General features: G+C 37.5%; 1 protein-coding gene and 1 pseudogene across 9 annotated transcripts in view; both read right to left on the bottom strand.

The window, feature by feature from the left end:
- Window positions 1-24418, bottom strand: part of LOC105466223 (adenosine kinase) — a 567753-nt gene that overhangs the window by 80362 nt on the left and 462973 nt on the right. The window lies entirely within an intron of this gene.
- The window catches only part of LOC139356256 (DNA-directed RNA polymerase III subunit RPC4-like), a 66968-nt pseudogene that overhangs the window by 38606 nt on the left and 3944 nt on the right, over window positions 1-24418 (bottom strand).

Raw genomic sequence — 24418 nt, 5'->3', positions numbered from 1 at the left:
TGATACAGCTACAAGCCAAGGAATGCCACGGATTGATTGCCAGGAGCCCAGTAGCTAGTAAGAGACAAGGAACAATTTCCTAGAGTTTTCAGAGGGTGCAAGGCCCTGCTGATACCTTTTATTTTGAACTTCTAGCCTTCAGAACTGTGACATAATACATTTCTGTTCTTTTAAGCCACTTACTTTGTGGTAATTTGTTATGGCAGCCCTAGGAAATGAATAAACATGCAATAGAATGTTATATGGCAATAGAAGGAAGTAAAAAACTGACACATGCTATAATATGGATAAACCTTGAAAACATTATGGTAAGTGAAAGAAGCCTAACACAGAAAACCGTATATTGTAAGAGTCCATTTATATGCAATTTCCAGAAAAGGCAAATGCATAGAGGCAGAAAGTAGATTAATGGTTGCTTAAGGTTGGGAGAAAAGATGGGTGAAGCTGGAGAGAGACAGCTTCTGGGATGATGAAAATGTTCTAAAATTGATTGTGGTGATGGTTGCACAACCTATGAATATACAAAAAAAATGAACTGTATACTTTAAATAAGGAAATTATATGGTGTCTGAATTGTATCTCAGTGAAGCTGTTAGGAAAAAAAAAAAAAAAAAGAAGAAGAAATACAGAAAAGCCAAAAACTGAGATTGGTTACCTATAAGAGGTAGTTGGGAACAGGGTGGGAAGAACATTAAAACAAGAACGGCGAAAAAGTAATGTCAGGGAAGTGACACTTCCTTTACTGTATCTTTGTGGATAGTTCTTGACTTTTAGAACCATGGTAATTTTCTATATACTTAAAAAACTTAATTAAAATTAACCATGATGTGTGGTTGTGTGAGTTCCTCATTTTGCTCTGCTTGTATCTTTCCCTGGTCTTGATGGTTCAGACTGCACATACAGAGTTGGGGTAACAGTTCTAAGCCAGTCCTGAACTCTGTGGTGTTGGATTGCAATAGGTGATACTACTGTGTACTCATGTTTTAAAAATATATACACAGGGCCAGGTGCAGTGGCTCACACCTGTAATCCCAGCACTTTGGGAGGCCGAGACAGGTGGATCACCTGAGGTCAGGAGTTTGAGACCAGCCTGATCAACATGGAGAAACCCTGTCTCTACCAAAAAAAAAAAAAAAAAAAAAAAGAAAAAAAAAATTAGCCAGGCATGGGAGGCTGAGGCATGACAATCACTTGAACCTGGGAGGCAGAGGTTGCAGTGAGCTGAGGTTGCGCCATTGCACTCCAGCCTGGGCAACAAGAGTGAAACTCCTAAAAAAAAAAAAAAAAAATTATACATATATACACACACACACACACACACACACGTTAAATATAGACATAGATATAGATAGATATAGATATATGTATAAATTCTTAGTATACAATAAAAGAAACCAGGGCTTCTTGGAGAAATTCCTATTTCATAGCTGGGGCAAGGAAAACACAATATGAACCTGGAGATCTTATGGTGTCAGAATGTAAGGAAGTCAGAAAATAACTGTAGTACATTGGAAGTTCATAAGAACCAATTTGAAGGCACTTCCAATGGTCAAATCTAGGACAATCTGAGGAACACAATAAATAGTTATAGTAATATATTTTAAATAATAGAATAAAATATTCATGAGTCCATATGATATAAATAAGTAAATGAATAAACAAAAAAATGGGGAAGAAAAAGCTCTTCTCTATTAATAAGTGTATAATTTTGAATTAAGAAGTTTATAAGGAATAATAAAAGTAACATATAATTCTTTGGCTAATAGCACAGGAATAATTATTTCAGGCAAGATTAATCAATATATGTATGGAAGACATATCTTGAAGTACCTCCTCGTGAGGTATTTATTCATTAAGAAGGGAAAAATACTAACTTTACAATGGAGAAAACGGGCAGGCATCACTTTAACCAAGTAAAGTGAGTCAATGTCAACATCACTACTATCGAGGCTAATTGGTAATCACGTATCTTTGAATATGATTCACTGAGAAGAGCATTATTTCTATTATTTCTGTGGTATTCTTGTCAAAAATGCATAATGTGAATTTTATCACAGGAAAACATTAGTCAAACAAAAATTGAGAGACATTCTATAAAATAACTGGCCAGTACCCTTCAAAAGTGTTAATGTTAAGGAGGAGAAAAAAAGACTGAAGAATTATGCCAGATAGCAACAGAATAAAAGAATATGATTACCTACTAAGCACAGAGTAGAATCCTAGACTGTATCCTGGACCAAAAAAAAAAAAAAAAAAAAAGTGGGATAATTGGGAACATCTGAAAAAGGTCTGTAGCTTCAATAACAGTATCACATCTATAGTAGTTTGCTGGTTTTAAAATTTTATTATTTATTTATTTGAAAAAAATTCTACCTATTTATTAACTCCTTGGTTTCGATAAATGTACTCTGGTTATATAAAATGCTAATGTTTGGGAAAGCTGGATGAAGGATATATGGAAAATATCTACTATTTTTACAACTTTTTTTTTGCTGCAAAATGAGAAGTTAAAAAAATTAAAAAATTTAAGACCAATGCTATGAAGAACATTCTTGCATGTAAATCTTTGTGCATATGTTAAATTATTCCATAGGATTAATTTGTAAGTAAAGTTACTGAGTCAAAGGATATGCATATTTTAAGGCTTTTGATATGTATTCTCAAGCTGTCACCAAGAAAAACTGTACACCAACATTTATCCCACTAGTAGTGGGTCTTAATGTTTCTCAAATTTCTAAGATGTACCAGCTGATATCTAAGGTCATTTCTAGTTATATTTTGCATCAAAATCTCATTTGTGTTTCACAAACCAGTTTACATGTCACTTTTAAAATACATTGTTTCTCTGATCACCAGTGTGATGTGAAGTCATGCATTATTTCTATAGTACATTTTTTGGTAAAATTCACATAATCCTTTCTACATACTGTCTTCTAGTGTACACTTCACAAGTATCAGCTCTTTGAAGTAAGGGCCATATATCTTTGTATCCAATTATTACTTCAAATATGGTATGCATAGCAGTGGTTTAATTTAGCACTGCAGTAGTTAAGTTGCAACTGGTTTCCTATCATAGACATGTTCAGATACCTTATCTGCTGACATTTCAAGTCTTAATTTTGCTTGCGTGAGCTCCTTATTTTGCTTTGCTCATATCTTTCTTGGGTCTTGATAGTTAAGGCTGCACTTACTTACAGAATTGGGGTAACAGCTCTAAGCTAGTCCTGACAAGGGAAGAATACAAATCAAGCAGAGGGTGCCCTGTAATCCCAGTGACTCAGGAGGTCAAAGCAGGAGAATCACTTGAGGTCAGGAGTTTGAGACCAGTCTGGACAACACAGCAAGACCTTGTCTCTAAAAGAATTTTTAAAAATTAGACAATATGGTGGCATGTGCCTGTAGTCCTAGCTATATGGGAGGCTGAGGCAGGAGGATTGTTTCAGCCCAAGTGTTCCAGGGTGAAGTGAGCTAAGATCACTCCACTCTACTCCAGCCTGGGAGACAGAGTCTCTTTAACTTAAAAACAAAACAAAACAAAAAAAGAGTAGGGTGCAGAATTATTTCTGACATCCAGATGTAAGTTGTGATGATCCAATTGTGACTGCAAAGCTTCTGTTCTAGCTTAATAAATTGTATTCTGCACTAATCCTAGGAACTGGGATGAGCTTTGGTCTAGATTCCCTGTCTTTAGCTATGATTGATTATCTCTCCTAGTGTCTGCCTTCTAAAACTAGACTGCTCTAACTCCGAGGTGTTGGTTAGGCATTTTAATGCTTGCCAGTTCCTGACAACCTTTCTTCTCAGAAGACCAATATAACTCCTTTTATATAAGAATAGACTTCTCCAAGTGACACTGGTTGTCTAAGAAAGAGCTTTTTCTAGTTTTCTTCTGCCACTCTCAGCTCACACAATATCTTGGTTGTATTCATACTAGAAGTGATGAGGTTGTTGTATGCCTTTGGAGTTAGATTAGTGCTCCAAAAAGGATGCATAGTGGTTTGGTTGAATAGCAAAGTCAGCAAAGTGGAGCCAGCAGGACCTGATAAAAACTTAATCTAGGTGAGACGGGTGAGATACAGAACATCTGCCTCACCTGGATTAAGTTTTTTTCGGGTCCTACTGGCTCCACTTTACAGACTTTCCTATTCAACCAAAGCACTATGCCTCATTCCTGGACCATTAATCTAATTTCCATAATCCTATTTAGTGCAGCTTTGGCTTGTGAACTACTAAAACAGCACAAGAGGTCAACATCCAAGAACCATGACTGGCATGACTCATCTGAAGAGAAATGATCACCTCAATAGAAAACAGGTATTTCTATTTTCCCTTGTTAGGTAAAATCTAGAAAAACTAGAAGAAAAAAGCTGATGCTTTGAGCCTGAATTGAGACTATCAAATACATAGTAACACATGGAAAGCTGAGTTGCAATAGATCCCAGATTAAATGTCAGAACTGTCAATGGTGACAAATGTCTCTATGTATAGACAGTTTACAAGTGGTATGCTGGGTTGGGTTCTTAATATCACCTGTCAAAGAAACCTAATGATCCCCATTATGATCCACCTCATATGCTCAAATACCAACACGTAGGCTTCTAAAAGCTTACTGCAGCCAACTGTTCAGTTAAAAAACATTGTGGTAGGCTGGGTGTGGTGGCTTACGCCTGTAATCTGAGCACTTTGGGAAGCTGAGGCAGGGTGGATCACTTGAAGTCAGGAGTTTGGGACCAGCCTGGCCAACATGGTGAAACCCCACCTCTGCTAACAATAGAAAAAAAAATTAGCCAGGTGAGGTGGTGTATGCCTGTAATCCTAGCTTCTTGGGAGGCTGAGGTGGGAGGACTGCTTGAACCCGGCAGGGCAGAGGTTGCAGTGAGCTGAGATTGCGCCACTGCACACTCCAGCCTGGGTGACAGAGCAAGACTCCGTCTCAAAAAACAAAACACAACAAAAAAAAAAATTGTGAATTTCTTTCCCCTGCCGAAAACACTCTGTACTTTAAAAAAAAAAAAAGTCAACAAAATAAATCTGAATATGTAGAGCAATGTTAAAGTAAAAATCGATAAACCTGAGGCCATTTCAAAAGAAAGCTTTTTTTCTTTAGATAGGGTCTCACTCTATCACCCAGGCTGGAGTGCAGGGGCACAATCATAGCTCACTGCAGCCTCAAACTCCCTGGCTCAAGTGATCCTCCCACCTCAGCCTCCTGAGTAGCTGGGACTACAGGTGCGCATCACCATGCTGGGCTAATTTTTTACTATTAGTACAGATGAGGTCTCGCTATGTTGCTCAGGCTGGTCTCGAACGCCTGAGGTCAAGGGATCCTTCTGCCTTAGCCTCCCAAAATGCTGGGATTACAGGCATGAGCCAAGAAAGCTTTTTTTTGATTACCCTGTGTGCCAAATTCTCAAAGTAGTGAGAGCCAAGTCTCCAAAAAGCTTATATATATATATGCTATAACGGCCTAAGGTCTAAATGCTTTAACAGATCCCTGAATAGTCAACTGCAAAAATACTGTTTATTTGATCATAACAAATAGCAATGTTGATCCTTCATAGTAATCATGTAATGATCTCTAATTTATGGTAGAAATAAAATGATAAATCTTACTACAAGACACGGAAAATCGAGGCCATGGATTATGTTCCACAATTTATGGGAATATTCAGATTAACCAGCAGTACAGACAGAAATATGAACCTCGCTAGGGATCCATATAACTGTTGCAGGAAACTACCCTTGTTCTCTAGGCCTCCACTCATTTTCCACATGCAATCTTCCTTAAGCCCTAGATACCCTCTAGATATTTAAACAACATCCAGAGGGAATAAGATAATTTTAAAATAATTCCTTCATTAAAATGCAAGCCACTGAAGCAAAAATGTTCCATAGAAAATTCAATCACAAAGATTTATTTAAATGTTCACAGAAGTCACTTTCAATCATATACATCCTATAAATTTAGACTCTTGGGCCAGGCGCAGTGGCTCATGCTTATAATCCCAGCACTTTGGGAGGCTGAGGCAGGTGGATCACTTGAGGTTAAGAGTGAAGACCAGCTTGGTAAACATGGTAAAACCCCATCTCTACTAAAAATACAAAAAATTAGCCAGACGTGGTGGCACACACCTGTAGTCCCAGCTACTTGGAAGAGATTGAGGCAGGAGAATTGCTTGAACCCAGGAGGTGGAGGTTGCAGTGGGCCGAGATTGTGCCACTGCATTCCAAACTGGGCACAGAGCAAGACTCCTCCAAAAAAAAAAAAAAAAATTTAGACTCTTTAGTGAAGACATATTTCTACTGCTTTAACTTTCAGGTGATTCTACCATTGATTTCTGAACCCTTAAACCATGACTACCTCCTGGAAGAGGACACAAGTTTTTAATGTTAACTGCTGCTTCTATGTGGATTTAAAATGGGGTGAATATGATTTTCTTTAAAATATTATTTTAAACATCTATTTCAAACATCTATTTCTAGAGTCTATTATCAGAATTTCTAGAATGTAGTATCAGCTACAGTATCTCCTAATTTAGAATCAACTACACATTTTATTAATGAGTTACCCTTTTTCGTTAAATAAAAAAATGCTTAATAAAAATCCCATCTAGTAGTAATTCTTTTAGCAAACACTATAGTATAAACTTTTTCCATGACTGAATTCATTAGCCTTTTGCATTAGTCTTTATTTACCATCTTTAAACCAAGCCAATCTTTATTAATTTTCTAAGACATCTCCCTAGTGCTTTTATCATAATTTTTCTCTACAATTTTTCTAACCCTATCACATTTGTCTCACTATAACCCCATGGGATTGTTCATCACTAATACTTTTTAGAGGGATTATTGCAGCTTTTATTCTTTAGCATTTAATTAAAAAAAGGATTTTCATCTTTAGTATTTGTTGATCCCTTGAAATAGGACTTTATAAACAAATAGAAGTGTGATTCCTTTCTTTTTATGGGATTATGGTAAACTGACCACAAAATGTTTCTCAGTCCAAAGGATGTCTTCTCTCTCTCTATATATTTTAAGCACTTAATAATGTATTGCCCAGCATAGCATTTAAATCCCATCACAATTACCATTTCAGAGATGCTTGCCCCATATCTCCCTTCTGCCATTCCTTGTAACAAATCATAGGAAAGACTCTGCCTTTTGCTCTTATTACCTCATTAACTTTGAATACCTTTGTAATCTCAACTTGCCAAAATTGTAAGGATTCCTCAAGGCCTAGTTCACACATCACTTGCTCTGAAAATCTTTCCCCAACTTCTTGTTCCTTTTGTTCTATAAAAGTTAGTTCATGAAAGTAATACCATTTTTTCACATCATATTATTTAAGTATATGTCTCTTCTTCTAGATTTCAAGAAATGGAGTTTTTGTTTTGTTCGTCTTTATAACCACAATTCTTGACATACAGTAGCACTCGATAAAACCGTAATGAATTGAATTTATTTGTGCTGTTACATTACTGCATTATCTATAAGTGTCTTGCCTCTCCAACTTGTCCTGCTTGAGATTAGAGATTCTCACTTTTTTTTTAAGTTCTATATTACCTGGTATATACTTAGCACATGATCACGAATCTTTTCACTGGAAGAAATGTTAGAAATAAACACAGCCCAAAACCTCAACCAATACACAAATTCATTTTACCAAATATTTTTGTTTAAATATCTGTAATGATTAGTGTGACCATATGGGCTGGTTTGCCCAGAACTGTCCTAGTATTATTAATAGCACCCCTGTCTTTCACTCTCAAAAGCATCTGAGTTTTTCTAATAAGTTATATGGTCATTCCAGTAACGAAAAAATTGCTTACTTCCTCACAAGTACTGACAGCTGAACAGCTCTGATAATTGTACTTTTTGCATACTAAACCACGTGAATTACTTACAAAACACCTGTTTTTTAAACTGCCCCTTCATTATGGTAAGGGGTGGAGTTCTAGGACTAGAGGAAATAATTGAGTATAAGCAAAATTTACCATGATAAATAAATTGAGTAGATGGCTAAATGCCAAATTATTAACAAAAGAATTTGGATATTTTCTTGAGATTTTAGAATTGTTTATTAAACCAGAAAGGCTTTAAAAACACAGAAAGGTTTAAAAACACAAAAATTTAAAATTCAAAATACCTTAACAACAGCAGAGAAAAGCTAAACAAATCTTCTGGGCCAAGACTCAGCAAAGTTGGGGTGGAACCTTAGAAATGATGGCTTCTATTGGGATACTTAAAAAAAAAAATAAATGAATCAAAAATGATATGAGTTCTATTTAAAGCAGTTGAAATAGGATAAGCCAGCTTGGTTAAGACTTAAAAGAAATAAGGCAATAGTTAACTATCCTTTTAAATACAGTTTTTAATATTTCACATGTAACCAGTTTATTCCTTTTAAACAAGGAAAATTTTAGCCATTCAGTTATCTGAATCAGAGTTTTCGGCTATATTTCCACAGATTTTTATCTGAGCCAAAAGCTTGCACGCAGTGTTTCAGCCAAAAGAAAATTTTGCCGCCAAGTTGTAATGCTTTGAAAAACGAATTTTAGAGTCTAATTGAATTTCTGAAAGAAATACTCACTGGTACAAACAACAATTATTCTGAAAAACATTTGGTAATATACCTCTTTAATTAAATATCTATTTGTATTACATTTTCAAGAGCTTTTGATTATAGAAATTGATCAGAGTTAGAAACCAAAATGAATACATTTCTCTAAGAACCATTAAGACTAACGTGCATATATATACACATACATATACATGCCTAGAATACATATATATTATGTATATGTGTATATATATAAATAAAATCTATAAATGTGTAGGTAAATGTCACTATCATCTAGATATCCATTCATGCATACAAAATGCATTTATAAGATATGCATGCACAATTCTATACCAGAAAGTTTTCCAGCTCTAACAAATTCTAACTAAAGAGAAGTCTTAGAATTGGAGCTTATTTGGCAAAAGTTTTGAGAAACACAGTTAACCAAGTATGGACTAGATCATATATGGACATTTTCTTGGGTCAAAGGGCCTCTGGATGTATTTCTGCAAGAAGCTTTATCCTACTAAAGCCTATTGGTGTTGACCTTATGATTAAGTGTAAAGAGGAATCAGCCAGTGATCCTGTAAATATATACATTTTGAGAGATACTGTAAGACAGGGCTTTTCTAACCTTGATGCAAAATTAATAATTTGGGCCAGATAATTCTTTGTTGTTAATTGGCTGTCTTGTGCATTATAGGATATATAGCAGAATCCCTGGCTTTTACCCACAAAATGCCACTGGAAGACCCAACTCTTCCACACCAGCCAGTTGTCATAACTGAAAGGAAGGGGGAAAGTTGTTTCTGGTTGAAAACCACAGATGTAAGCAAATAAGTTAACATGGTATAGAACAGATTGGACTAGTCTGAGATTAAGAAGCTGGGTTCTTTTTTTTTTTTTTTTATAGATGGAGTTTCACTCTTGTTGTCCAGGCTTGGCACGATCTCGGCTCACCGCAACCTCTGCCTCCCGGGTTCAAGCGATTCTCCTGCCTCAGCCTCCTGAGTAGCTGGGATTACAGGCATGTGACACCACACCCAGGTTATTTTGTATTTTTAGTAGAGACAGGGTTTCTCCATGTTGGTCAGGCTGGTCTCGAATTCCTGACCTCAGGTGATCCTCCTGCCTTGGTCTCCCAAAGTGCTGGGATTACAGGCATGAGCCACTGCACCCGGCCAAGGCTGGGTTGTAATCTAGCTGCTTTTGTTTCTAATTTTGAGACCTTGGGAAAGTGACCTAATCCAGCAGTTCCCAAAGTGTAGTATGAAGAACAGTATTCCTAAATCACCTAAGTACCTTACATAATACACATATAAGCCCACTTAACTTTCTCGGGCTATGTATCCATTTAATTTAAAAAAAAAAATGTATTCAATAGGGACTTTTTGGTTAGGCTCTAATGACATAGCTTGTAGGAAACCAATTCCCAGACCATAAAAAGGCAAAAAAGCTTAATTTTTTTTTTTTTTAAAGAAGGGATAAGAGAGTTGACAAGGTAGTCAAAATTTGACAGGAGAAGGTCTCAGAGAGAAGAGAATCTTAAAGAGCTAAACTGACATTCAAAAAGTCGTTTTCCCCCTAGGGCATTTACAAATTCCTGTGTTGGGTAAGAGGCTGAGAATCTGGGCAATGGACTACTACTAAGAGGCAGAGAAGCCAACATAACTTTTTGTAATCTCTAGTGGGTGGTGAGACAAAAATTCGAGTTTGGGACTGTCAAGACAGACAGAACTGAGGGTTATGTTCCTGAAGAGGAGGGGAAAACAATAAAGTAGGCCTGAAACTCAGGAAATACTCTACTCAAGGTATTTGCAAAATTTGTCAGGAAGCAGGACAAGAGGCAAAGACACCAAGTATAAGGCATCCATAAGGCAGAGTGGTGATTTTACTAGTTGTATGGTACACAAAACAGATAAAATTTGGAATTCAGAACCCAATAATGAGTAGGGATCTCGTACACATATTAGGATTTCAGTTGAGATTCCAGGAGGGCCATGGTATAGAAGTGGAAGCAAATGAGAGGTAGACTGGGTCTACCAAAAATTATAACCCAACCTTGAGTTAGCTTAGTCCTAGATCTAATTTTACTCTACACTAACAGAAGCTCTATAATTTATTATGGACAATGTTTAACATTTGATAAAAAATTATCAGGCAAACCAAGAAAGAAGCCCCAAAAGGAAACACAAATCAAACGAAACAAAAACAAAAAAACAGACCTATATACTACACAAAGTGATGTGCCAATTCAGTACAATCCTTATCAAAATACAAAAGACATTCTTCACAGAAATAGAAAAAAAAAAAAATCCTAAAATTTGTATGGAATCAGAAAAGATCCTAAATGGTAAAAACATCCTGAGCAAGAAGAACAAAGCTAGAGGTATCATACTATCAGACTTCAAAATATATGACAAAGCTATAGTAACCAAAACAGCAGGTTACTGGTATAAAAACAGACACAAAGACCAATGGAACAGAATAGAGAACCCAGAAATTAATCCATATATCTACAGTCAACTGATTTTTGACAAAAGCACCAAGAATAGTCACTGGAGAAAGCACAGTTTCTTCAATAAATGGTGCTGGGAAAACTAAATATGCATCTAGCCATATGCATAAGAATGGAACTAGGCTCCTAGCTCTAACCCTCTGCAAAAATCAACTCAAAATCGATTAAATGTAAGACCCAAAACAATAAAACTACTTGAAGAAAACATAAGGGAAATGTTTCGAAACATTGGTCTGGGAAAATGTTTTACGAGTACAACCTTTAGGAGTACAACCTTTAGGAGCACAACCTTTAGGAGCACAGGAAACAAAAGCAAAAGTAAACAAATGGGATTATGTTAAACGGAAAAGCTTCTGCATAGCAAAGGAAACAATCAACAGAGTGAAAAGACAACCTATGGAATAGAAAAAAAAAATTTACAACCTACTCATCTAATCAGACAGGGAATTAATATCCATAATATACAAGGAACTTAAACATCTCAACAGTAAAAACAAACAAATAAAAACAAACAAAAAACTACTCTGTTTAAAAAATGGGCAAATGACCTGAACAGGCATTTCTCAAAAGAAGATATACAAATGGCCAAAAAAATGGGGAAAAAAGCTCATTATCACTAATCATCAGGAAAATGCAAATCAAAACCAGTGAGGTATCATCTCACCCCAATAAGAATGGCTATCATTTAAAAAAAAAAAAAAAAAAAAAAAAGCAAATGCTGGTGAGGATGCAGAGAAAAGAAACAAACAGAACTACCATATGATCCAGCAATCCCACTACTGGGTATTTCTCCAAAGGAAAGGAAATCAGTATATTAAAGAGACATTTGCACCCCCATGTTTACTGCAGCATTATTCACTATAGTCAAGACATGAAATCAATCCAAATGTCCAACAACAGATAAATGGATAAAGAAAATATGGTATATATACATGATCGAATACTACCTATCCATAAAGAAGAATGAAATCCTGTCATTCACCATAACATAGGTGGAACTGTAAGACACTATGTTACACGAAATAAGCCAGGAACAGAAAGTTAAACACGATGTGTTCTCACTCGAATTTGGAAGCTAAAAAAAGTTGATCTCACAGAAGTGAAAAGGAGAACAGAGGATATTAGAGGCTGGGAAGGGTAAGAAGAAGGAGAAATTAGGGAGAGATTTTTAAAAGTATTCAAAATTAGAGCTAGATAGGAGGAATAAATTCTAGTGTTCTACAGCACTGCGGGATAACTACAGTTAACAATAATACATTACATAGTTTCAAATAGTGAGAAGGAGGATATTGAATGTTCCCAATACAAAGAAATGATAAATGTTTGAGATGATGGATATGCTAATCGCTCTGCTCTGATCACCATACATTATATATATCAAAACATCATGAGGGGCAGGGTGTGGGGGTTCATGCCCTAATCCCAGCAATTTGGGAGGCCAAGGTGAGAAGACCGTTTAAGCTCAGGAGTTTGAGACCAGCCTGGGCAACACAGCGAGACCTCACCTTTAATAAAAATAAAAAAAATTAGCCGGGTGTGGTGGCACATGCCTGTAGTCCCAGCTACTTAGGAGGCTGAGGTGGGAAAATCGCCTGAGCCTGGAAGATACAGGTTGCAGTGAGCTGTGATCATGACACTGGACTCTGGCCCTCTGGCCTGGGTGACAGAGCAAGACCCTATCTCTTAAAACACCAAACCCATCACTATGTACCCCATAAATATTTGCAATTATTATGTGGAAATTAAAAAAGTCTTTAAAAGCCAGATCTACAAATGACTGAGATATTGTAGTTTTCAGACACAGAATTTATTACTACCATGATTAATATGCTAGATAAAAACAGATGACAAAGTAGAGGATTATACTATAGAACTAGGATGAATAAGAAATAATCAGATACTTTAGAAAATAAACAAAGGGACTATTGAAATAAAGTATCCACTAGATTTTTTTTTTTTTTTTTTTTTTTTTTTGAGACAGACTTGCTCTGTCTCCCAGACCGGAGTGCAGTGGCGCGATCCTGGCTCACTGCAACCTCTGCCTCCTGGGCTCAAGCAAATCCTGCCTCAGCCTCCCAAGTAGCTGGGAGTACAGGTACCTGCCACCATGCCCAGGTAATTTTTCTACTTTTGGTAGAGACAGGATTTCACCACGTTGGCCAGGCTGGTCTTGAACTCCTGGCCTCAAGTGATCTGCCCGCCTTGGCCTCCCAAAGTGCTGGGATTACAGGCATGAGCCACTGCACCCAGCCACACTGGATGTTTTGAAACGCAGATGGGACAAAGCAGAAGAAAGAATCAGGGAACTAAATGCCAGGTCAGTGCAAAATATACAGCCTGAAGCTTGGAGAGGAAAAGGGGTAAAAATACAAAAAAAAAAAAAAAAAAGAGCATAAAAGGCATACGAGATACAATGAAAAGACCTAGTATATATATAACTTATAACTAGATCCCCAAGTATAAACAATTCTAGTATCTAAAGAGATAATGGCTGAGCATTTTTCAAATCTGATTAAAGTCATCAATCACAGATTCAAGAAGCACTAAAAATCCTAGCAGGATAAATAAAAGGAAAACCAGAACTAAGGATAAAGTTAAAGTTTGACAAATTCTAAAAAGCAGCTAGAGCAAATACAAATATTATATACAAAAGAGCAGGTTAGGAGTAATAGCTGACTTCTCAACAAAAATAAGAGAATCCAAAAGATAATGGAAGGCCATTTATAAAGAGCTCAAAAAAAATAACTCCCAACATAGAGAATTATACTCATTGAAAGGCAAAAGGAAACATTTTCAGACAAACAAAAACTGAGAATTCAGGATGGGCACAGTGGCTCGCACCTGTAATCCCAGCACTTTGGGAGGCCGAGGTGGGCAGATCACTTGAAGCTGGGAGTTAGTGACCAGCCTGGCCAACATAGCAAAAATGTCTCTACTAAAAACACAAAAACTAGCTGGGTGTGATGGCGCATGCCTGTAATCCCAGCTACTCAGGAGGCTGAGGCATGAGAATTACTTGAAACTGGAAGGTGGAGGCTGCAGTGAGCTGAGATCACACCACTGCACTCCAGCCTGGGCAACAGGGAGAGACAGACAAGCTAAAAGAGAAGAAAAAGAAAAAAATACTTGATTAATCCAAAAACAGCAGGAAACGAGAGAAAAAATAAGGTACGCATGTGAGACAGAACAAAAAGAGTAAGATGTAAGATATGAACACAAATACAATAGTAACTTATATTAAGTATAAACAGGCCAATTAAAATATGAAGATTGTCAGAATGAATTAAAAAACACAGAAAGGATGAAAATAAAGGAATGAAAAAAGATACATCATGTAAACACTAACCAACAGAAAGCTGGCATAGATATCAAAGCAAGATGCATCATTAGAGATTAAGAAGGACATTTCATAAGGTAAAAGGTTCAATGCATCAGGAAGACATGAGAATTCTAAATTGATACACACTTAGTAAGATAGCTTTAAAATACATAAAGTGAGGCTGGCATGGTGGCTCACGCCTGTAATCCCAGCACTATGGGAGCCCAAGGTGGGTGAATCGTTTGAGCCCAGGAGTTTGAGACCAGTCTGGGCAAGACAGTGAGACCTCATCTCTTCAAAAAATTTTAAAAATTAGTGTGGTGGTACATGCCTGTAATCCTAGCTACTTGGGAGGCTGAAGTGGGAGGATTGCTTGAGCCCAGGAGGTGGAGGCTACAGTGAGCCTGGATAGTACCTCTGCAATCCAGCCTGGGTGACAGGATGAGACATTCTCTCTCAAAAAAAAAAAAAAAAAAAAAAAAAAAAAACACCAGAAAACAAAATAGCATCAGATCAAATACAGTAAGACATTAAAAAGATATGTCAATGTGGGCATTATTCCAAGAATGCAAAGGTGAATTATCTTTCCATAATCAATCTGTAAGTCACGCATTAAAAGAAAAAAGGGAAAAAATCATATAGTAATTTTACATGCAAAAACATCTGATGAATTCAACAACAATTCATGATTTTAAAAAAATCTCTTAACAAAACAAAAACTCTTAGCAAACTATTAATGGAAAGAAATTTCCTTCATCTGATAGAGTATCTACAAAGAGACTATAGCAAACATTATCCTTTTTGATAAAATACTGAAGGTTTTTCAACTGATATTGGGAATAAGACAAAGGTGCTCACTATAACCATTTCAATTTACTTGTATTCTACATGTCTTACTGTGCTAACTAGTGTAGCAAGAAAAAAAAGTGCTGTACGAGAATTGGAAAAGTAGAAATGCAACTATCTTTACTCACAGATGGTGTAATTCTATGTATAGAAAATCCAAAATAATTATCTGATATGTTATTACAGTTAATATGTGAAAAAAGGTCATTATTTAAAAATCTATATACCAGTAAAAAACAAATAGAAACCTAAAAGGATGCCATTTAAAAATAGATAGCATTGAAAAACCTAAGAATCTTACAAAATATATACAAGACCTGGGGGGCGGAGCAAGATGGCCAAATAGGAACAGCTCCCAGAGCGAGCAACACAGAAGACGGGTGATTTCTGCATTTTCAACTGAGGTAACGGGTTCATCTCACTAGGGAGTGCTGGACAATCGGTGCTGGTCAACTGCTGCAGCCCGACCAGCGAGAGCTGAAGCAGGGTGAGGCACCGCCTCACCTGGGGAGCACAAGGGGCAAGGGGCAAGGGAATCCCTTTTCCTAGCCAAGGGAACTGAGACACACAACACCTGGAAAATTGGGTAACTCCCACTCCAATACTGTGCTTTACCAAGGGTCTTAGCAAACGGCACACCAGGAGATTATATCCCACACCTGGCTGGGAGGGTCCCACGCCCATGGAGCCTCCCTCATTGCTAGCACAGCAGTCTGAGATCTAACTGTAAGGCAGCAGCAAGGCTGGGGGAGGGGCGCCTGCCATTGCTGAGGCTTAAGTAGGTAAACAAAGCTGCTGGGAAGCTCGAACTGGGTGGAGCCCGCAGCAGCTCAAGACTGTCTCTGTAGATTCCACCTCTGGGGACAGGGCACAGCTAAACAACAACAACAAAAAGCAGCAGAAACCTCTGCAGACGCAGATGACCCTGTCTGACAGCTTTGAAGAGAGCAGTGGATCTCCCAACACAGAGGTTGAGATCTGAGAATGGACAGACTGCTTGCTCAAGTGGGTCCCTGACCTCTGAGTAGCCTAACTGGGAGACATCCCCCACTAGGGGCAGACCGACACCTCACACCTCACATGGCGGGGTACACCCCTGAGACGAAGCTTCCAAAGAAAGAATCAAACAGGTACACTTGCTGTTCAGCAATATTCTATCTTCTGCAGCCTCTGCTGCTGATACCCAGGCAAACAGGGTCTGGAGTGGACCTCAAGCAATCTCCAATAGACCTACAGCTGAGGGTCCTGACTGTTAGAAGGAAAACTAACAAACAGGAAGGACACCCACACCAAAACCCCATCAGTACATCACCATCATCAAAGACCAAAGGCAGATAAAACCACAAAGATGGGGAAAAAGCAGGGCAAAAAAGCTGGAAATTCAAAAAATAAGAGCACATCTCCCCCTCCAAAGGAACGTAGCTCATCACCAGCAACGGATCAAAGCTGGATGGAGAATGACTTTGACGAGTTGAGAGAAGAAGGCTTCAGTCCATCAAACTTCTCAGAGCTAAAGGAGGAATTACGTACCCAGAGCAAAGAAACTAAAAATCTTGAAAAAATAATGGAAGAAAGAATGGATAACTAGAATAATCAATGCAGAGAAGGCCATAAACAAACGGACAGAGATAAAAACCATGACATGAGAAATACGTGACAAATGCACAAGCTTCAGTAACTGACTTGATCGACTGGAAGAAAGAGTATTAGCGATTGAGGATCAAATGAATGAAATGAAGCAAGAAGAGAAGTCTAAAGAAAAAAGAGGAAAAAGAAATGAACAAAGCCTTCAAGAAGTATGGGATTATGTGAAAAGATCAAATATACATCTGATTGGGGTGCCTGAAAGTGAGGGGGAAAATGGAACCAAGTTGGAAAACACTCTTCAGGGTATCATCCAGGAGAACTTCCCTAAATTAGTAAGGCAGGCCAACATTCAAATTCAGGAAATACAGAGAACGCCACAAAGACACTCCACAGAAGAGCGACTCCAAGACACATAATTGTCAGATTCACCAAAGTTGAAATGAAGGAAAAACTGTTAAGGACAGCCAGAGAGAAAGGTCGGGTTACCCACAAAGGGAAGCCCATCAAACTAACAGCAGATCTCTCAGCAGAAACTCTACAAGCCAGAAGAGAGTGGGGGCCAATATTTAACATTCTTAAAGAAAAGAATTTTAAACCCAGAATTTCATATCCAGCCAAATTAAGTTTCATAAGTGAAGGAGAAATAAAATCCTTTACAGATAAGCAAATGCTTAGAGATTTTGTCACCACCAGGCCTGCCTTACAAGAGACCCTGAAGGAAGCACTAAACATGGAAAGGAACAACCGGTACCAGCCATTGCAAAAACATGCCAAAATGTAAAGACCATTTAGGCTAGGAAGAAACTGCATCAACTAACGAGCAAAATAATCAGTTAATATCATAATGACAGGATCAAGTTCACACATAACAATATTAACCTTAAATGTAAATGGACTAAATGGTCCAATTAAAAGACACAGACTGGCAAATTGGATAAAGAGTCAAGACCCATCAGTCTGCTGTATTCAGGAGACCCATCTCACATGCAGAGACACACATAGGCTCAAAATAAAGGGATGGAGGAAGATCTACCAAGCAAATGGAGAACAAAAAAAAGCAGGGGTTGCAATCCTAGTCTCTGATAAAACAGACTTTAAACCATCAAAGATCAAAAGAGACAAAGAAGGCCATTACATAATGGTAAAGGGATCAATTCAACAGGAAGAGCTAACTATCCTAAACATATATGCACCCAATACAGGAGCACCCAGATTCATAAAGCAAGTCCTTAGAGACTTACAAAGGGACTTAGACTCCCATACAATAATAACGGGAGACTTCAACACCCCACTGTCAACATTAGACAGATCAACGAGACAGAAAGTTAACAAGGATATCCAGGAATTGAACTCATCTCTACACCAAGCGGACCTAATAAACATCTACAGAACTCTCCACCCCAAATCAACAGAATATACATTCTTCTCAGCACCACATCGCACTTATTCCAAAATTGACCACATAATTGGAAGTAAAGCACTCCTCAGCAAATGTAAAAGAACAGAAATTACAACAAACTGTCTCTCAGACCACAGTGCAATCAAACTAGAACTCAGGACTAAGAAACTCAATCAAAACCACTCAACTATATGGAAACTGAACAACCTGCTCCTGAATGACTACTGGGTACATAACGAAATGAAGGCAGAAATAAAGATGTTCTTTGAAACCAAAGAGAACAAAGATACAACATGCCAAAATCTCTGGGATACATTTAAAGCAGTGTGTAGAGGGAAATTTATAGCACTAAATGCCCACAAGAGAAAGCTGGAAAGATCTAAAATTGACACTCTAACATCACAATTAAAAGAACTAGAGAAGCAAGAGCAAACACATTCAAAAGCTAGCAGAAGGCAAGAAATTACAAGATCAGAGCAGAACTGGAGGAGATAGAGACACAAAAAACCCTCCAAAAAATCAATGAATCCAGGAGTTGGTTTTTTGAAAAAATCAACAAAATTGATAGACCGCTAGCAAGACTAATAAAGAAGAAAAGAGAAAAGAATCAAATAGATGCAATAAAAAATGATAAAGGGGATATCATCACTGACCCCACAGAAATACACACTACCATCAGAGAATACTATAAACACCTCTATGCAAATAAACTAGAAAATCTAGAGGAAATGGATAATTTCCTGGACACTTACACTCTCCCAAGACTAAACTAGGAAGAAGCTGAATCCCTGAATAGACCAATAGCAGGCTCTGAAATTCAGGCAATAATTAAGAGCCTACCAACCAAAAAAAGTCCAAGACCAGATGGATTCACAGCTGAATTCTACCAGAGGTACAAGGAGGAGCTGGTACCATTCCTTCTGAAACTATTCCAATCAACAGAAAAAGAGGGAATCCTCCCTAACTCATTTTATGAGGCCAACATCATCCCAATACCAAAAGCCTGGCAGAGACACAACAAAAAAAGAGAATTTTAGACCAATATCCCTGATGAACATTGATGCAAAAATCCTCAATAAAATACTGGCAAACTGAATCCAGCAGCACATCAAAAAGCTTATCCACCATGATCAAGTGGGCTTCATCCCTTGATGCAGGCTGGTTCAACATACACAAATCAATAAACGTAATCCAGCATATAAACAGAACCAAAGAAAAAAAACACATGATTATCTAAATAAATGCAGAAAAGGCCTTTGACAAAATTCAACAGCCCTTCATGCTAAAAACTCTCAATAAATTCGGTATTGATGGAACATATCTCAAAATAATAAGAGCTATTTATGACAAACCCACAGCCAATATCATATTGAATGGGCAAAAGCTGGAAAAATTCCCTTTGAAAACTGGCACAAGACAGGGATGCCCTCTCTCACCACTCCTATTCAACATAGTGTTGGAAGTTCTGGCTAGGGCAATCAGGCAAGAGAAAGAAATCAAGGGTATTCAGTTAGGAAAAGAAGTCAAATTGTCCCTGTTTGTAGATGACATGATTGTATATTTAGAAAACCCCATCACCTCAGCCCAAAATCTCCTTAAGCTGATAAGCAACTTCAGCAAAGTCTCAGGATACAAAATTAATGTGCAAAAATCACAAGCATTCTTATACATCAGTAACAAACAGAGAGCCAAATCATGAATGAACTTCCATTCACAATTGCTTCAAAGAGAATAAAATACCTAGGAATCCAACTTACAAGGGATGTAAAGGACCTCTTCAAGGAGAACTACAAACCACTGCTCAGTGAAATAAAAGAGGACACAAACAAATGGAAGAACATACCATGCTCATGGATAGGAAAAATCAATATCATGAAAATGGCCATACTGCCCAAGGTAATTTATAGATTCAGTGCTATCCCCATCAAGCTACCAATGAGTTTCTTCACAGAATTGGAAAAAACTGCTTTAAAGTTCATATGGAACCAAAAAAGACCCCACATTGCCAAGATAATCCTTAGTCAAAAGAACAAAGCTGGAGGCATCATGCTACCTGACTTCAAACTATACTACAAGGCTACAGTAACCAAAACAGCATGATACTGGTACCAAAACAGATATATAGACCAATGGAACAGAACAGAGTCCTCAGAAATAATATCACACATCTACAGCCATCTGATCTTTGACAAACCTGAGAAAAAAAGAAATGGGGAAAGGATTCCCTATTTAATAAATGGTGCTGGGAAAAGTGGCTAGCCATAAGTAGAAAGCTGAAACTGGGTCCTTTCCTTACTCCTTATACAAAAATTAATTCAAGATGGATTAGAGACTTAAATGTTAGACCTAATACCATAAAAACCCTAGAAGAAAACCTAGGCAATACCATTCAGGACATGGGCATGGGCAAGGACTTCATGTCTAAAACACCAAAAGCAACGGCAACAAAAGCCAAAATTGACAAATGGGATCTAATTAAACTACAGAGCTTCTGCACAGCAAAAGAAACTACCATCAGAGTGAACAGGCAACCTACAGAATGGGAGAACATTTTTGCAATCTACTCATCTGACAAAGGGCTAATATCCAGAACCTACAAAGAACTCAAACAAATTTACAAGAAAAAAACAAACAACCCCATCAAAAAGTGGGCAAAGGATATGAACAGACATTTCTCAAAAGAAGACATTCATACAGCCAACAGACACATGAAAAAATGCTCATCATCACTGGCCATCAGAGAAATGCAAATCAAAACCACAATGAGATACCATCTCACACCAGTTAGAATGGCAATCATTAAAAAGTCAGGAAACAACAAGTGCTGGAGAGGATGTGGAGAAATAGGAACACTTTTACACTGTTGGTGAGATTGTAAACTAGTTCAACCATTATGGAAAACAGTATGGCGATTCCTCAAGTATCTAGAACTAGAAGTATCATATGACCCAGCCATCCCATTACTGGATATATACCCAAAAGATTATAAATCATGCTGCTATAAAGACACATGCACACGTATGCCCATTGCGGCACTATTCCCAATAGCAAAGACTTGGAGTCAACCCAAATGTCCATCAGTGACAGACTGGATTAAGAAAATGTGGCACATATACACCATGGAATACTATGCAGCCATAAAAAAGGATGAGTTCGTGTCCTTTGTAGGGACATGGATGCAGCTGGAAACCATCATTCTCAGCAAACTACCGCTAGAACAGAAAACCAAACACCGCATGTTCTCACTCATAGGTGGGAACTGAACAGTGAGATCACTTGGAATTGGGAAGGGGAACATCACACACTGGGGCCTATTATGGGGAGGGGGGAGGGGGAAGGGATTGCATTGGGAGTGATACCTGATGTAAATGACGAGTTGATGGGTGCTGACGAGTTGATGGGTGCAGCACACCAACATGGCACAAGTATACTTATGTAACAAACCTGCAAGTTATGCACATGTACCCTAGAACTTAAAGTATAATAATAAAAAATAAATAAATAAATAAAGGTATGATGATAAAAAAAAAGATATACAAGACCTTTACACTGAAAAGAAAAAAAAATCCTGAGAAAAATTAAAGACTGCATAAATAGAGGAAAATATGGATTGGAAGACAAAATACTGTAAAGAAATAAGTTCTCTCCAAATTGACTTGGAAAAATTCTAGAAAGGAATTTAAAAAAAAATTTCTTTGGTGACAATTAACAGGCCAGTTCTAGAATTTAAGTAGAAATGCAAAGAGCCAAGAAAAGCCAGGATAATCTTGAATAATAAACTCAGAAGACTGACATTGCCAGATAAAAAGACTGATTATAAACCTAAGCTATCAGGAGAGTGTGCAATTGGTAAAGGATAGAGAATGAGGACAATGAAATAGCCTAGAAAAAGACTCACTGAGATAAGGTCATCTGAAACACGACAAAGGTGTCAATGTAATGCAGTTAGGGAAAGGATATTCCTGTCCATGAATGATGTTGGGTCAATCGGTTATTCATATGGGCAAAATAAATGAATCATTCTCCCTATCCTATACCTTATATATATATATAAATTAATCTTAGTTGAATTGTGCTAGTTGAAAAAAGTAAAAGAAAAGAAGTTTTAGAAAAAAAACAACAGAAGAATATCTTCACAAGTTTGAGATATGCTATGATTTTCTTTAAAGGGATATGAGAAGCACTAATCATAAGGGGAAAACATTATGAATTGTACTATATTAAAATCAAGAACTTTTGTTTATCAGAAGATACCATGAAGAGTGAAAAGGCAAGTCACAGAGTAGCAGGATATATCTACAATACATTTATCTAACAAAAGACTTGCATACAGGCTGTAAAAAGAATTCTAAATCAATAAGACAACTCAATATGGGCAAAAGACCCCAACAGCAATACCATCAAAGAAGATATCCAAATGCCAGTAAGCAAGTCCGGGCACGGTGGCTCATGCCTGTTATCCCAGCACTTTGGGAGGCCGAGGCGGGTGGATCACTTGCGGTCAGGGGTTCAAGACTAGTGTGGCCAACATGGTGGAACCCCTGTCTCTACTAAAAATAAAAAAAAAGAGCCGGGCGTGATGGCAGGTGCCTGTAGTCCCAACTACTCGGGAGGCCGAGGCAAGGGAATCGCTTGAACCCAGGAGGTGGAGATTGCAGTGAGCCAAGATCGTGCCACTGCATTCCAGCCTGGGTGACAGAGTGAGGCTCCATCTCAAAAAACAAAACAACACAAAACAAAACTACCCACAAAAACCCAAATGCCAGTAAGCAAATGAAAAGGAGCTCCATCTCACTACAAATCAGAAAAATTCCAATCAAAATCATTATGAGGTCTATTATATACTCATCAGAATGGCTAAAATTAAAAAGATGGATAGTAGCAAATACTGGTAGAGATGTGGAACAATTAGCGCTGTCTCATAAAATTGGGGGAGTGTATATTGGTACCAACCTTGCAAATCTGGAACTAAAAAATGTAACTCTTTGGTATCATGACTATGGTGGTGGTTACATGATCTTCTGCATTTGTCAAAACTCACAGAACTTGACACTACAAAAAGTGATTTTTATTTATTGAGAAAATAAAACCCCAATCAGGATGTGAAAAGAAACCAAAATGGAATACTCTTAACAAATGACCCTACCTCTATTACAAATGAATAATGTAACCACAATGAGTGGATGAAGTAAAAGAGCTAATTTATTTTGGATAACTATATATTGACTGGACACTACTGGGCTACAGAAAAAAAGAACTGTAAGCAAATACTATATTCTAAAGGGTAAATCTCTTTCTCATACAAGGGTATGGGTGAGCAATTCAAAACTGCTTTAGGATAAAACAAATAAGTAAATACATTTTAGATAATGAGAGCCAGAATTTTCAATGTCAAAGGAAGAAGTAAAAAAGGAAGAATGAAGGCTAGAATGAACCTTGTGTTGCTGGACTGAAATAAAATTTATCAGTATGACTTCACGTTTTAAAAATATATAAATATACAGATATAGACATAAATATAGATGAGTGAGTATACATAGGTTATTGCCAAGTTTCGTTTGCTAAGAGGGCCTAGAAGGAAAGACACTCAGGGAACAAAGAGCATATCTAGAGCACAGTTACAGGTTTCTAAAAACCATTCTTCAATAAAGGGAATCAGGGTTCTGTGGAGAAATCGTTGATTATAGGACTGAAGTGGAGAAAATACAACATGAGCCTGGGGGATCTTATGTTGTCAAAAAGTAAGAAAGTGCACAAAAATGGATGGAGACAGAGCAGATAAAGTCTACATACTGCGTGGTTCCATTTCAAAAACAGGCAAAGCTAATTGTCAGTAGTAGAAGCTAAGACAATGGTTACCTTCGGTGGGGATAATGATTAGGAGGGGGCACAAGAAGAAGCTTCTAAAGTGCTATAAGTATTGTATTTCCTGATGTGGTTATAGCTACACAGGTCCATCCACTTAATGAAAAGTTGTATCAATTTTGTATGCATATTATACTTCAATACAAACTGTACAAGGTGGTCTACAGTCTGTGGTGGTTGTTATGTGTTACTTAGTAACATATTTGTGGATTTTACTATATGTAATCTGTATCTCAACAAATCTGACTTAAACATCCCTCCCGAAATCAGTGCTATAATAGGGTTTTTATCTGTTTAGGATAGGCTGCCTCTTATTTTGCCTTC

This window comes from Macaca nemestrina, chromosome 9 (genome assembly GCF_043159975.1).
Source record: "Macaca nemestrina isolate mMacNem1 chromosome 9, mMacNem.hap1, whole genome shotgun sequence".
Taxonomy (NCBI): Eukaryota; Metazoa; Chordata; class Mammalia; order Primates; family Cercopithecidae; genus Macaca; species Macaca nemestrina.
Note: the sequence above shows the minus strand (reverse complement) of the source record. Positions and strands in the feature narration are given on the sequence as shown.